Below are 10,798 nucleotides of genomic sequence, written 5' to 3'. Positions count from 1 at the left end.
GGGCCATAGAGATGGACAGCCAACAAGGGTGTGTGTATATATGCAGGCGTCTGGGCAAACTCTTATCCTTTGCTGAGTCTCTGGATCAGTGTCAGGTTTTGCAACTCATTGACTAATGGTCCCCAGAAGGAAGGACCCTAAGTCACCAGGACAATTACATACCATACACTAGCCCCGGTTCTTCCCCAAAGGGCCCTATGGCTATTTATGTGGGTGGTTGTACACTGGGGAAAGGGGGAACATTTAGAGGACTGCTGAACATTAATACCCAGGTCTGCTGGGCCTGTAGACCTACCAGGTGGTCATTTTCCTGCTCACTGAGTCTTCAGTGGCAATGACATGCTTAGCAGCTGGAGTAACCTCTGCTTAGGTCTTTGTCATGTGTCATAAGAACTCCAGCAGTAGAAAGGCCAAGTCAAAAGTTCTGAAAATGCAGCCCATAGTTGGCATAGTAAATCAAAATCAATACTCAGCCCCCTGCCCCGGGACAGGGTATGGCATAGATCGGGCCACCTTTAAGGATCTCAATGATGAAGGGACAGTGTTCCCCATTCGATACACCAGTATAGACCCTGCAGAAACTGAATAGGCCTTGAAAGATAACTAGAGATGACTGCAAGCTCAAGAAAGTAGAAGCCAATCACAGCTTCTGTGGTAATCATGGTACCTTTGCTAGAGCAAATTAATTTGGCTTCAGGTACATGATAGATGCCCATGATTTGGCAAATGTGTTCTTTACTATCTCAATCAAGAGAGAGAATCAGACAGAGCTCACATTCCTGCCAAATGTATAACAATCTTCAGTTATAGTTTTGTCCAGGGATGTGCTATTTCTCCTGCCTCCTGTCATAACATAGTTCAAAGAGATCCAGCCTCTCTGGACATCTGCAGAACATCACATTGATCCATTACATCGATGATCTCATTGTGCTGATTGAGTGGGATGAGCAAGAGATGACTAGCACTCTGGAGGCTTTGGTAAGACACATGTGCTCCAGATTGTAGGAGATAAATCCTATAAAGATTTAATGATGTTTTAAAGAATCCAGTGGTCAGGGGCATGCAGGAAAATCCCTACCAAAGCAATAGACAAATTGTGGTATCTTGTAATCTCTACCACAAAGAAAAAAAGCACAACACCAGGAAGGACCATTTGGATTTTAGAGCAAGTCATTCCATACCTGGGAATACCGATCCACTTCATATACCCAGGGATGTTGAAATCTACCACTTCGCAGTAAGTCGCAGTAAGTCCTTCTTCGCAGGAACTCTGGGTGGTAGAAGCAGCCCAGCTGCTTAACTCGCGTGATCCAGCAGACCCTATGGAGTGGGAAGAGTAAGGGGTGAGAAGACACGCATTGTAGAGTTTCTGGCAAGTCCCAGGGGCCTGCGGTTACAATGGGGACAGAATAAAATAGGAATGGGGCTTATGTAATCCGTTTGGACAACCCTTGGTACTCCTTTTTCCTTGCTCCATTTTAATTGCAAATAGGCAAGGGCAGCAGCCCCAAACTGAGGTGTGTGTGGTTACTGGGGCTCGGGTTTCTCAGTAGTGAGGTCTCTACTCACTTCACCAAGTAAGGCACCAGGAGTAGCAGAGGCGATAGTGGAGGGTGAGAGTTGCTGAGGATGGATAGTGAGAGAGGAGACAATGGACTCCAGCTGTAGTTCTGGGACAGACTGTTATGGGTTTTTTCCACTAACTTCCCTCTTCTAAGTTTTACTCAGGAAGAGAATCCCATGGGAAATCTACAAAAACTTGTTCCCAAAAATGTATGGAGAAATTGATCCACTCAGCACCAGGGATGTACTATGGCAGCCATGGAGAAAGAGAATGGGAAAGAACTTGCCGTTGAACTTGGAGGGAGTGCTCCATCCTGGCAATTCTGCCCAATGTGGGGACCCCTCTAACTGGTCATCTTTGCTCTAGAGCTCCCTGTTGGACTGGCCAAAAATTGATCAGGTATGTATCACAGTTTGAGGCTCTTTGCTGCACAATCCTGCTTCCTTCTCTTTGATCTTTCACAGGTGATACCCCACTCCCAATAAACGTCCCACATTTCTAACTCCACTTCAGCATCTGTTTATCAGGGGTCTTGAAATGACAAACCATCGTCTCTCCATTTCTCTGCAGTAGCATCTTTGTCATATAACAAGTCTCCATATATGTGGATTGTTTTAGGGCTCTCTTTTGTCTGTCTGTGCCAGTATTATACCATCCTGTTTACTACAACTTTATAATATGGCTGATATTTGGTAAAGTAAGTCCTCTTACTTCTGCTTCTGCTTCTTTAAAAGCATCAACAATACCTTTTGTGTTTTTAGATACATTTTAGCTTTTAAGTATCTCTCTCCTTTCTCTGTGTTCTGTCTCTCTCTCTCTCTCTCTCTCTATCTCTATCTCACACACACACACACACACACACACACACACACACACACACAAATCATGAGGGGTGGTGACTGTAATTTCATTGAATCTGTATTTGGGGGAACTGACATCTTTACAATTGAGTCTTCTTATATCTCTTCTATGTAGATCTTCAGTGTCTCTCAGTAAAGAATTATAGCTTTCCATATAGAGGTCCTACACAAATTTTATTGAGTTTATTCCTAGGATTTTTAAAAAGGTTTTATTTATTTGAGAGAGAAAGAGAGAGAGCACGAATAGAGGGAGAAGCAGACTCCCGACTGAGCAGGGAGCCCAACATGGGGCTCCATCCCAGGACCCTGAGATCATGACCTGAGCCGAAGACAGAGGCTTAACCCACTGAGCCACCCAGGTGTCCCTATTCCTAGAAATTTTAAAAACTTTTTATTTTGAAATAATACCAGACTTACAGATAATGTGCAAGAGTGTATTCTATACCCTTCACATACACAGACTGCCCAAATTACCAATATACAACATTTGCTTTCTCTTCCCCCATATATTTTTCTGAAACATTTAAAATGTTGTTGCAGACTTGATGTTCCTTCTCCTCTAAATAAGTATTTCTTATAAACAGAACTTCTCATATATAACTACAGAACAATGATCAAAATAAAAAAAACTAGCACTGATATAGTTTTATCACATGTACTAATCTTAAATTTAAATTTCACCAATTGTCACCCTGGTCTTTTTTAGGGCAAAAGGAAAAACATCTGGTCCAGGATATAATCTAGAATCACACTGCATTTAATTGTCTTTTCAGACTCCTTTTAATCTTGCTTAGTTCCTCATTCTTTGTCTGGACCTTGACTTTTTAGAGAGTACAGGCCAGTTATCTTATAGAATATCCCCCAATTTGGATTCTTCTGCTGATCCCTCATTATTAGATTGAAGTTGTGCATTTTTGCCAGGAGTAGCAGAGAGTGATGCTGTGTCTTTTATAGAACATCAAATTAGAGATACATGATAGTGCTTTGTGCTTTTGCTCACGATGTTTATTAACCACAACCATTTGGTTAAGGTGGTCCCTAACAGACTTCTGCACTGTAAAGTTACATTTTACTCTTGATAATTAATACATATCTTATGGAAATATGCTTCAGTACTGTGTAGATATCCTTTTTCTGGTTATATTCTCACCCTCCAGTCTTAGCATCCACTGGTGATTCTTGCCTGAAACAAGTATTATTACGGCGGCCACCAAATGGTGATTTTCTAGTTCCATCATTCCTTCTACATTTATTAGTTGGAATGCTACTGTAAGAAAGGCTTCCCCTTTCTGTTTGTATCAGTTAGACTCATCAACGTTTGTTATATTCCATGGTGGGTTTTATTGTGAGTTTGTTTTTGTTTGTTTCTGTTTTGTTTTGATTTTTTTTGTTTTTGTTTTTGTTCTTATGGGGTTTTTTGTTTGTTTGTTTTTGTTCTTTGTTTTAGGTTTTTTTCCCCCCAGAACCTAGGCAAATTAGCATTGTAGCAAATTTGTTTATGGTTGTAGCTTGGGGCGGTTATTGTAGTTCCTTTGGTAAAATCTATATTTCCTTTCTTTTTTTTTTTTTTTCTTTTTTACTGTCTTACCTAAATCTTACTATCTGCGCTCTCTCTCTCTATATATATACCCTACACACACTTACAATGTTTATAATAGTGCGATAGCAGAATGTATCTTTTTTTTAAAGGTTTCCCTACTTTCCAATTTATTTAAAAATAGTACTTTTGAATGTACGCATTTCGAATACACGACTAAGAGTTTATATTTCATGGGTAGTTTACATCTGGTTGGAGCAGTCTGCAGACATTAGAGGTAGCTTAGCATTCTCGAAAAGGCTGTTGTCACAGTGTCTAGAGCAGTACTGTATGCTTCCTGGGCCACAGTATTGTCTGATGAATTGAAAGAAGCAAACAAGATATGGCTTTATCTTCTCCTTGACACTCCCCTGGACTAATTTTGAGCCTCAGTGGGAAGTCACTCAGTAGGTTCGTAATGTACATGACAGAAGTAAGCTTTACATACTGGTTTACCTTCCTTTAGCTTCAGAAATTTACCCTTGCCTTAGTTTGGAAAGTAAATTCTAGTCCTTTAATTCTCATTTGTAACAAACACATTAAAGACTACATTAAAATAATGCCTACAAGATTGTTCTTACTTAAAAAAGACTTGTTCCTACAATAAAAAAAAATTTTTTGTGCATATTCTATGGGTTACATTTCACTACTATCATTATTCTGTTCATCAAATTATCCCATATCAGAAGTCATTTCAAGCTAACTTCATTCTTTGAGTAGCTCCTTATTTTCTGGCACCACAAGATATTTCTGCTGTCCCAACCTTGGAATCAGCCATTTCTCCATGTAGCCCTGGTTCTTTTCACTAAGGAAGAGTAGATCTCAGATTCTGGGCATTAGATGTGCCCAAAGTCATTAGAGCATTATCAGTACTTGGTCTTACCAGTTGACAGAGCCAGAAAATATGCAAGTGAAACTTATTACAAACCATGAGTTCATACTGATAGCTCGGATTGAAATCCAACACCACAGAGTTCATTCTAGCTTTCTTCCCTTCCATATTGTAGCTTGAGAATTTTTAACCTATACAACTGAAAAAAGCCATACATACTAACTAGAGTATACTATTGTTTACAATTATTTTGTTTGAGGGTATATAGTCAAAAAAATGTGTTCAAACGTTTCTTGGGTTAGTTTTTTCTCCACCCCAAACCCTAAAGCATTTATGTTATCTGTTTGAAATATGTCATATTCATTTGTTTCTTTTTGTATTCCATTTGGGGTTTCTGCCCTGCAGAGAGACATGCAAAGAAAAAAGAAAGATTGACTCATACAAAGGGGAAATAAGGTAGTCAACAGAAACTGTCCCTGAGAAAGCCCAGACGTTGGAATTACTAGACAAATATATGTATTTTTTAAGTAGGCTCCATGCCCAATGTGGGGCTTGAACTCATGACCTCAAGATCCAGAGTTGCATGCTCTACTGACTGGGCCAGCTGGGCATAGTAAGATGACTCATTAAAAGTGCTGAAAGAGGGGTGCCTGGGTGGTTCAGTGGGTTAAAGCCTCTGCCTTCGGCTTGGGTCATGGTCTCAGGGTCCTGGGATCGAGCCCTGCACTGGGCTCTCTGTTCATCAGGGAGCCTGCTTCCCTCTCTCTATCTGCCTGCCTCTCTGCCTATTTGTGATCTCTGTCTGTCAAATAAATAAATAATATTTTTTTTAAGTGCTGAAAGAAAAAGACTGTCAACTAAGAATTCTATATCCAGCAAAAGCTTTCTTGAAAAATAAGGGAGAAACCAAGACATTCCCAGATGAAAACTAACAGAATTTATTGCTGGATTGCTGGTAGCCCTGACCTACAAGCAATACTAAACGGTGGTTCTCAAGCTCGAGTGAAAGAATAGTAGATAGTAACTTGAATCCACATTTAAAAAACTGATAAACTTCATTATATAGGTAAATATAAAGACAATACAAGTGGGTTTTTTTCTTTATAATGCCTTGTTTTAATCACCTCTTCTTCACCCCATCAGTGAAGAATGGATTCCCCAGTGTGGAATTATGAGGATGGCCAAACACATGACACCAGACTGTATGTAGATGAGACTAACAGTAGTTTCTAAGTCACATATACTCACAGTCCAGGGGAAGAGGACACCACTTGCCATGGACGGACATATGGGGTTTGCACTTGAGAACACAGTGAACAAACAGGGTTGGTGGGAGGCAGACTTTCTAGTATCAAGAGGGTGAGGTGACCCTTGTTTCCCACAAAGGATGTGATTGGCTTGTTTGAATAATTCCATGGGCCGGCAGGGAACTGAGCCCAGGTACTCAGGGATAAACAAGAACTGTGCCAGCTTCCCCATGATGATAAGAAGTTTTTTGTTTTGTTTTGTTTTGTTTCTTTGGCTAGGGGACCTTATCCATGGGAGCAGAGTGGAGAGGTGAATTTGTGGTTAGTCTATTTGAGGCTCTCCTGATTTTACCAGCTGTCAGGGCAGCACAGAATATTAATTTTAGGACTGACATCACACCTGACCCCATGAATGTCTTATCAATTTCAATCTTGGTTATGACTGAAGTTTTTAGGGAGTAGAAGAGCCTCCCTAGGAAGTGAACTAAGTACTTGACCAGGAGGAAGAGGGCCATGTGATGAAATGATGGTCAAAAAACATGAACTTTAGAGGGGTTCCCCTTTATGTCCCAAAAAGGCATTTGAAGGACCTGTGTGGCATTGGTACAGGGAGTGCGTGTCCCCAGAAGCCATGAATTTAGACTAATCAATGTCTATGGATATAGTGACACCCAGTGGGGGGGGGGCTCCATTTGCCGCTCTGTAACTTAAATAAAAGTTATCTGAGGAGCCCATAATGCCTTTCAATTAAATCAACTTCCTGCGCCCTATAGGGGAAATTGCACTGAATGCCTTCTTTAAGAGCCAGCATTGTATATTCTGAGAAACGAAATGAGTGCCCTTGTCACTAACAGTAATGTAACTCCAAAGGTGATAAGGAACATCCTGGTAAAGCCTTGCATTGTGTGTGGCCTTAGCATATGTAGAGACACGTGAGCTTCATTTACATTTTGGATATCTGTGAGGGAAGAGATTTCCAGAGTTCTTTACTCCAAAGGGGGCAACTCTTTTTTTTTTTTTTAAGGAGAGTCATATTTGTTTATTTATTTATTTAAAAGATTTTTATTTATTTATTTGACAGAGATCACAAGTAGACAGAGAGGCAGGCAAAGAGAGAAGGGGAAGCAGGCTCCCTGCTGAGCAGAGAGCCCGATGTGGGGCTTGATCCCAGGACCCTGAAATCATGACCTGAGCGGAAGACAGAGGCTTCAACCCACTGAGCCATCCAGATGCCTCCAAAAGGGGCAACTCTTAAGCAGTGGCCCAAGGGTTTTTAAAAATGTGCAAATGAGGGGCACCTGGGTGGCTCAAGTTGGTTAAGCTTTTGCCTTTGGCTTGGGTCATGATCCCAGGGTCCTGGGATTCAGCCCCTGCAGGGCCCTGGGATCGAGCCCCGCATTGGGCTCCCTGCTCAGTGAGGAGTCTGTTCCTCCCTCTCCTTCTGCTCCCACCTCCTGTTTGTGTTCTCGCTCTCTGTCAAATAAATAAATAAAATCTTTTTTAAAATGTGCAAATGGTACTATTTGCCGGTCAAGCATCCAATGTTAAAATGACTACCTGAAGTATGGCCAGTTGTACTGACTCTTGGTGTTGCCATCCTTTTCAGGGACTCTCCGTTATGGAATGAAAACGATCAACATTCTACTGAACTGCATCATGTATGATGGTGCAATACCATCCATAAAGTGTCTGGACTCCCATTCCTGGTCACTCAGTTGATCCTAAAAGAGTCCCTAGGTAGCCAAGGGTCTGGGAGAAGTTTGACCTCCTCTAGCATCATGGCCTCTGGCAAGTGACTGAGGATAGAGAAGGCCAGCCTCCTTGTACGTGGGATCTACCAGAGGGTCCAGGTTTGGCTCCACCTAGTAGCGAGGAAGTCTCAGTAGCTGTGATCTGCTTGTGGAGTACTGCTTCCATGACACAAAACATAATGGGCAGCTGGGTGTAGAATGTTACAGGCTAAGGGACTGTGAGAGCCTTGACTTTCAGGAGATCTCTGTTTGTGGCCAGCAAATTGCTGCCCATATAGTATAGTGCAGGGCTATGAAGGGCAGTTTCTTATATTAGAAGCCTATGGACCACTTACTGTCATCACAGGTTGTCTAGAGATTCCAGAAGGCATGAAAGGAGGCATGAAAGAGTGTCTGAGGACACTAATAGGAGTGCTTGTTGATTTTAATTTGGACAGATTCTGGAGCTTTTTGTTGGAACCAACAAGGTGGCTCCAGTTTGCAAGCAACAGCATGAATGAAATAAAGTAAAATTTGTAAATGAAGAATATGGTATCTCCAGAACCACCCCCCCCCCCAAAATCCTAGAAGATATTGGACTTGTATTAACATTGCGGGTGCTAAAGGGTCAACAGGTATTTTCTTAGGTGTCAGAGATGGAAAAACCCTCAGTTTACTAAAGAATTTTCGGGAATGCAACAGAGATGGCGGGGCCTTGCACTATGTGTGGCAATGGTCTGTCCCCTTTTTGTGAGGTCCTTTATGAGTATTTGTATGTTGTTAGCAAATGTGTTAAATGAATCTCCCTGGAAGAGGTGGTCATCAGGGTAACATCATGTCTGTGTTTCTAGAGAAAGGTGGTTGCAGTTAGGATCTCGCTAGCAAAGACCGTGTGTAATGGCAAGGCTGCTGAAGTACCCCATGGGTAGCCTGGTAAAGTGTGTCCTTTCAGAGGTGAAGGCAAACAGCAGCTGAGAGCCTGTTGAAATAGACACTGTACAGAATATATTATTCAAATCTAACTAGCAAAATATTTCCTAGTGGATGGAGTCAGTCATTCCAATAATCAGTATTGGCTACGGGGGTCTTGATGGATGGGGCCAGAGCACTGATGAATTCATTCCATTCATTCTTTCCAGGTTTAAGAACAGGCCAAACTGAGATGTTAAATGAAGAAGCAGTGGGGATAATCACCCCTTCACTAATTAGGTCTTCTATAATAACTTTTACTCCTTCAGGGCCCTGTTTTAAGTTGCAATGGGCCATCTTAACTTTTTAAACTGGGGAATCCATGGCATCTCACTTAGCCAAGCCAACTGATAAGGGCCAGAGATTTTATATAATTTTCACTTTACTCAATTGGTCAGAATGTCTGTTTTTAAAAACCCTTAGGCCACTGCCTAAGAGTTGCCCCTTTTGTGGAGCTGGACCAGAGTGGGCAGAGATGGTATCCAAAGTTAGAAGACACTTTCACTAGCACACAATAAACCATCGTTGCATACTTGCTATGTGCCAGATGCTAGAAATAGATAAGATTCAGATCCTGCCCTCAAGGAGTAAACAAGTAGGGGAGAGAGATTTGTAAATAAATTCTAAAAAAAAGATAATTTCAGCACAGAAAACTAGATGCAGTGGTAAAGGTGTATGCTGGATACCGAGAAAGGACTGAGAAGGGGTTTCCAACCCAGGCAAAAGAGATGAGAGAAGTGGTGCCTGATTTAAATATTGACTTAAGACTGACTCATTCATCCATATTCTAGGATGTAAGTCCCATGAGCTCAGGGACTTGTTTTGTTTACTGTTGTAAGTCTAATGCCTAGATCCGTACCCAGAATGTGGTAGGAGCTCAATATTCACGGAAGAAATGAATACATGCCTACTAAGTGCCAAGTGCTTGGGAGACTTGGGGAAGGGGTGATGGAAAGGGAAGAACCAAGAAAGATTTCTAGGTTTCTGGCTTGCGCAAAAGGATTGTGTTAAGTCTTCTTTAAACTTCTGGTAGCATTCACCAGTGATACTTTCTGGTCCTAGGCTTTGTTTTGTTAGGAATTTTGACCACCGGTTTAATGTCTTCACTTGCACAGGTCTACTCAGACTTTCGATTTCTCTGAAAGTCAGCTTTGGTAACTTGCATCTTTCTATAAATTTCTCCATTTCATCTGGTTATCTAATTTGTTAGCATACAACTGTTTATAGCATTTCTTTTAAAAAAAATTTCTAGGGGTGCCTGGGTGGCTCAGTCTTTAAGCAGCTGCCTTCAGTTCAGGTCGTGATCCCAGGGTTCTGGGATCGAGCCCCAGATCGGGCTCCTTGCTTGGCAGGAAGCCTGCTTCTCCCTCTCCCACTCCTCCTGCTTGTGTTCCCTCTCTCACTTCCTCTGTTTCTGTCAAATAAATAAATAAAATCTTTAAAAACATTTCTATATGTTTGGAGGTAATGTCCCCAACTGTTATTATTGAATTGTTTATTTCTCCCTGCAATTCTTTTTTTAAAAGATTTTATTTATTTATTTGACAGAGATCAGAAGTAGGCAGAGAGACAGGCGAGGGTGTGGGGGGGAAGCAGGCTCCCTGCTGAGCAGAAAGCCCTATATGGGGCTCGATGCCAGGACCCTGAGATCATGACCTCAGCTGAAGGCCGAGGCTTAACCCACTGAGCCACCCAGGCACCCCTCTTCCTGCAATTCTGATGGTGTTTACTTCACATATATGGAGGTGGCCTGTTTTTAGGTGTGTATATATTTATAATTGTTGAATCGCCTTGAATTATTGACCTTATTATTATTATTATAAAATCTCCTTCCTCGCCTCTACTAACAATTTTCGTCTTAAAGTCTATTTTGCCTGATATTAGAATCTCCATTCCAATTCTCTTTTGGATACTGTTTTCATGATACATCTTTTCCAGCCTTTTAGTCTGAACTTAATTGTGTCTGTGAATCCAAAGCACGTCTCCTGTAGACAGCAAATAATTAGATCATGCTTTTTTA

This window comes from Mustela erminea, chromosome X, assembly GCF_009829155.1.
Source record: "Mustela erminea isolate mMusErm1 chromosome X, mMusErm1.Pri, whole genome shotgun sequence".
NCBI classification, from domain to species: domain Eukaryota; kingdom Metazoa; phylum Chordata; class Mammalia; order Carnivora; family Mustelidae; genus Mustela; species Mustela erminea.
Note: the sequence above shows the minus strand (reverse complement) of the source record.